The sequence below is a fragment of the Rhinopithecus bieti genome, unplaced genomic scaffold (assembly GCF_001698545.2).
Source record: "Rhinopithecus bieti isolate Rb0 unplaced genomic scaffold, ASM169854v2 scaffold_22165, whole genome shotgun sequence".
NCBI lineage: Eukaryota > Metazoa > Chordata > Mammalia > Primates > Cercopithecidae > Rhinopithecus > Rhinopithecus bieti.
In genome coordinates, this window is record NW_016810977.1 from 19,782 (window position 1) to 24,466 (window position 4,685).

The 4,685-nt window shown below is 42.1% G+C and overlaps 1 pseudogene; it reads right to left on the reverse strand.

The window, feature by feature from the left end:
- Positions 1-2,893: 2,893 nt before the first annotated feature.
- LOC108542988 (uncharacterized protein CXorf67-like) lies at positions 2,894-4,598 on the reverse strand (annotated as a pseudogene).
- Between the last annotated feature and the right edge of the window lie 87 nt (positions 4,599-4,685).

Below are 4,685 nucleotides of genomic sequence, written 5' to 3' on the forward strand. Positions count from 1 at the left end.
AACCTGCTTTCCTCCCATCATTGCTCCTCTCCTGTGTTTGGCTTTTGACAGGTGAGCAGTTGAACTTGGGTTTGATTACAACATCCAGGGTCACTGATCACAGATCACCATAACAAATATAATAATAATAAAATTTTGAAATATTGCAAGGATTATAAAATGTGACACCAAAACAGAAAATGAGCACATATGTTGGAAAGTATTTGAAGAACATCTAAATATATTAATAGAATCAAAAAATCTATAATCCAAAAAAGCATAATTAGAAAATAATCAACATTTTAATAAAGATTGAGAAAAAAGATGTGAAGAAAATATCATACAGACCCAATTACAATTTGAAATTATAGAAAATATTTCATCAATGCAGACTAAATTAAAACACAAGAGCTAAAAAACCAACGTAAGCCATAAAACATAAGAGAGAAGGAAAATGTAAAGAAATGAATAGAAAGCATAAAACTATTTCAAAATCATAATTAATTTGTAAAGTTTGAAAATAAATTATAGGTTAAGACTTACTAGAAAAGCACGTATCAGAGAATAAGGGATGAGTAACAGAGGGAAACATGGTTTCCTTAGTAAACACTTCTTGTCTATGCTACATTCCTTCTTGCTGGTCTTCAAATATTTTGTGTGTCCTTTTCCCACACAAAGAACAAACTTAATCTATGCTGGGAAAATAGTCCAAAAGTTTCATGCTGTCAGTTCATCTAGCTTAATGTCCAGGATTTGATTCTTACACAGCATATTCTGTTAATCGTGCTTTGGTGATACTGCTCTTTCTATAAAATGAAGGTTTGTGCAGCCCTGTGTCCAACAAATCTATTTTCCAATTCATGTCAAAATGTTAGAGCAAGTTACACCATCAGGTGTAATATTGAAGTCAAATGTTTTCTAATTCCATGTTTAAATCCATCACCAGCATTAATCACAAAACTTACCTTTGCCACAAGTTGTCATTAGTACAGTTCCTGGAATTAATCAGCTTCAGTAATGGTCTAGAAAATCACCTTTTAAAAAATGTCTACAATAACTGCCAGTGTTTTCATCTGGTTTCTTATAGTGCCCAGTAGTTCACCATAGTCTTTGGGAAGACTATTAAAAGTGGCATTCTCCACCTCCAATCATCTAAAAGAAGGCGCTTATTTTCCTTGTTTCATTATTTGGAAATAATTATAAAACTAAAATCTTTATTTCTGGAAATTTCTCAATGGTTGTGTGTCTCCCAACTATATCATGACTTTATCTCTCTGATCCTCACCTTCATGACTAAGATAACCTTGTCTCTGCCTGACAAAGGATGGAAAGAATATATCCATGCTGCACTAAATGACCTTTACACTCTTAAGCAATGAGAATATCAGTAACATGGATAATAACATATTTGCAATGTGACTCATACCAAACCTTCAAATTTTAGTTCTTCTAATGCTGTAAGTGGATGGTATGGGTGTATGTATGTGTGTGTGTGAAATCCTGTGAATCAGACATGTATTGAGCTAAAATCAATTTAGTGAATACCAGTTCACTAAAACCAATTGAATAAAATTTTGATTCACCAGAATTTTGTATATGTTACATGCTTATAAAGTTTACAGATTATAACTTCAACAGGTTTCAAATTGTTTTGAATATCCTTTTGAGGTTTCAATTTCCCAATAACTCTTTCATCTTAGCAACTGTGTTATATTTGTTCAGTAGTCAAAATTGTCCCTGTTTTATTGACTAAAATGATAATATAAAAGTATGTTGATTTCTGCTTCCAAATACTGAGCATATTTCAGATGCTTAAATGACATACTAAGTAGTGTTTATATCAGGTAAGCTAAGAAGATGGTAAATAAGGAAAACAGAAAACATTAAATATTGTGAAAATCTATTGGAGAAAGAAACTTGCTTCATGTATTCTCCTTGAATTTCAAAAAATATCTATATAACTCTCATTTCGTAATGTCATATTTCCCAAAGTACTGAAAATTATACTCTGGAATTAACTAAATTTTGTTCTGCAGTGGCAAAATTATTTCAGCTATACTAATATTAGTTATATTAAGCTATGTGATGATTTTAAAGAATATCACAGGTAGCAAAATGTCCCATGCCACAACGAAAATAAAAGTAGTTGAGAGAGTAATTTTGTGAATAAATTTTGGTAATGATCATTTTGTAAATTAAAATAACGAGGCTTTAGTCATCAAATATAATCCTATGTGGAGGTCCTATTTTACCACCCGTAGAGATAAGTAAAGTGAGGCAGAAAGAGTTTAAGTAATTTGCCCAAATGCATTCTTCAAATAATGTGGAAGATTAGAAGCATGCCTTTACAACTTGTACTGTATTGGTACCTGATTTGTGCTGAATTGACTTTCTGTGACTTTTCTTTCCCTAATTGGTCAGTTCACTAAATGATTTTTTGCAAATTGATTTATCTAAACAATTAGTACATAGTTAAGATTTTGAACCTATAAGGAAAATAATATCCTATCACATGTTCAGTAAAAGTTTATAGTAGCATATCGTTTTCAATTTTGAAGCATTTTGTCTACTATATACCATCCATCTATCACCAATCTATTATCATTTATCTACTGTATCTAGAATGGTCCAAAGTGAAATAAATCTTAGGTAGCAATTTCCAGTATCAGTATAGGATAGATGGCTCTCCAGATACATCCAGTGAGGTAGGTAGGGGAATTGGAGTCACTGAAGTTCACTTGAGGTTGATTAAGCTCCTGTTTATAATTGTAGATCATATGACTATATAAGCAAACATACCAACGCTTTTCCATATGCCAAATATTAATTCATTATATTTCAATAAAATGCATATTTTTTAAACAAAACCAACACTTTTATTTTAGTAATTAAAGTATTTCACTATAGAGAGGCAACTTGGAAAATAGAAATCTCAGCTCAAGGGCAAAGGCAAACTCTCTTGAGAAAGAAGGTAGCCCAGAATCAAAGGCCAACAGCAGGTAAATGCTAGGTGATGGAGTTATGGGGAGGGGAGGCTTCAAAACTACTCAGGGTTTTGGTTAATGGCTGGAACTTTGGGAGACCTCACAGGTAACCACAGGGCAGGCAGGCCATTCACAAAGTGGGTAGATGTTGATTCCTTCTGAGAATCTTAGATGATGCTCACAGAGAGACACAGCTCAGGCGGTGAAGTGGGGTGTGCTGTGCTTTCTTTCCGCCTGCTCTCCTGGAGGGGCAGGGCTCGGAACATAAAGCTCTGGCATCAAGGCACGCCTAAGGCTATCAGGGCTAAGAGTGGAGATGGATCTCAGGCCCAAAACCTGGGGAAAGAGGAAGAGGAACTCTGCCCAGAAAACTTAGTTGGGAGGAGGAGTTGGAAGCACCAGAGGAGGAGGAGCTCTTATTGCTGAGGGATGGGAAGGAAGAACCTCCCAGGGGTGACGGTGAGGAGGCACGCATACGGACTGCATGCCAACCAGGCGGGGAAGTACGTCTTGGGACCTCAGGATCAGAAGAGCCTGAGCTGCTCTGAAAGACCAGCTGTCGTAAGCCAGCGCCATGGGAAAGAGTATTCTCATCAGCTGAACCAGGAGGAGAGCCGCGGCTGAGAAGGGCTGATCTTCGGTGGGTGGAACAGCTCCGGAGGACAGTGCCTGGCGTCATGCTGGTGCTGTGACGAGCAGGGCTTGACCTTGCTGTGCGGCCGCGAAGGGCAGGGCATGGGGGGTTGCCGCGGCGTTGGAGGGCAGGGCTTGGCCCGGATGCACCTCTGCGGAAAGCAGGGACTGGCGGGGTGGCTCGGCTGCGGAGATCATAGCCCGGCAAGGGTGCACCGCCAAGGCGAGCTCGGCCTGGCTGAGTGGGCGGCGGGGAAGAGCAGGACCTAGCTGGGGGGTGCAGCGTCGGATGGCAGGGCCTAAACCAGATGCACGTCTGCGGAGAGCAGGACCTGGCATGGCGATGCGGCTTCGGCAAGCAGGGCTTGGCCCAGATGCATGGCTGAGGAGTGCAGGGCCTGGCTGCGTTGCCTGACTCGACACAGTAGCCCCGGAATGGCAACGGCTGCTGGGCTGGGACCCTGGAGAAGATGGCTGCAAAGGCCCAGGAAACAGACGCTGCCCTGGAGGCCTCTGAGCAGGGACAGTCTGGTCGCGGTCAGGTTGCTTCCTATGACGGTTGTTTCCGGGTCTCTTGGTCTGGGCCGGGTGCTCGTCGGCGTGGCCAGTGGCCCTTGGGGATGGCCCCACGGCGGCCTGGCTGTCCCCGTGGGGCATCACACATCCAAGGACTTGGTGAGGCCTGCGGCAGCCCTGGAGGTCAGAATGCCTCTTCCCCGGCACGGCAACCATGGAGGACAGCTGCGGGCCCTCATCCGCCACGAAAATGGCGGCGGCGGTGGCGGCTGCGGTGTTGGAAACGGCAGTGTCGCTCCTCAGGGCGGCGCTGCCCCAGGGAGACGCGTCGCCGGAGACGGTGAGACAGAGGCGGCCAGATCTTGATTCCGGGTCCCACAGCCATCGCCAGAGGCAGGGGCAGCCTCGTTGTTCTGCCCTCCCGCCACCGCGTCCTCCTGCTGCATCTGCTCCTTCTCCATGCCTGACTGGGTGGCCATAACGTCAGGTTTTCCCTCAGAGAGCAGGAATGCAGCTGCTAGTCAAAATAACATTTTTTTTTTTTTTTTTTTTTTTTTTTTTTTTTTTTTTTTT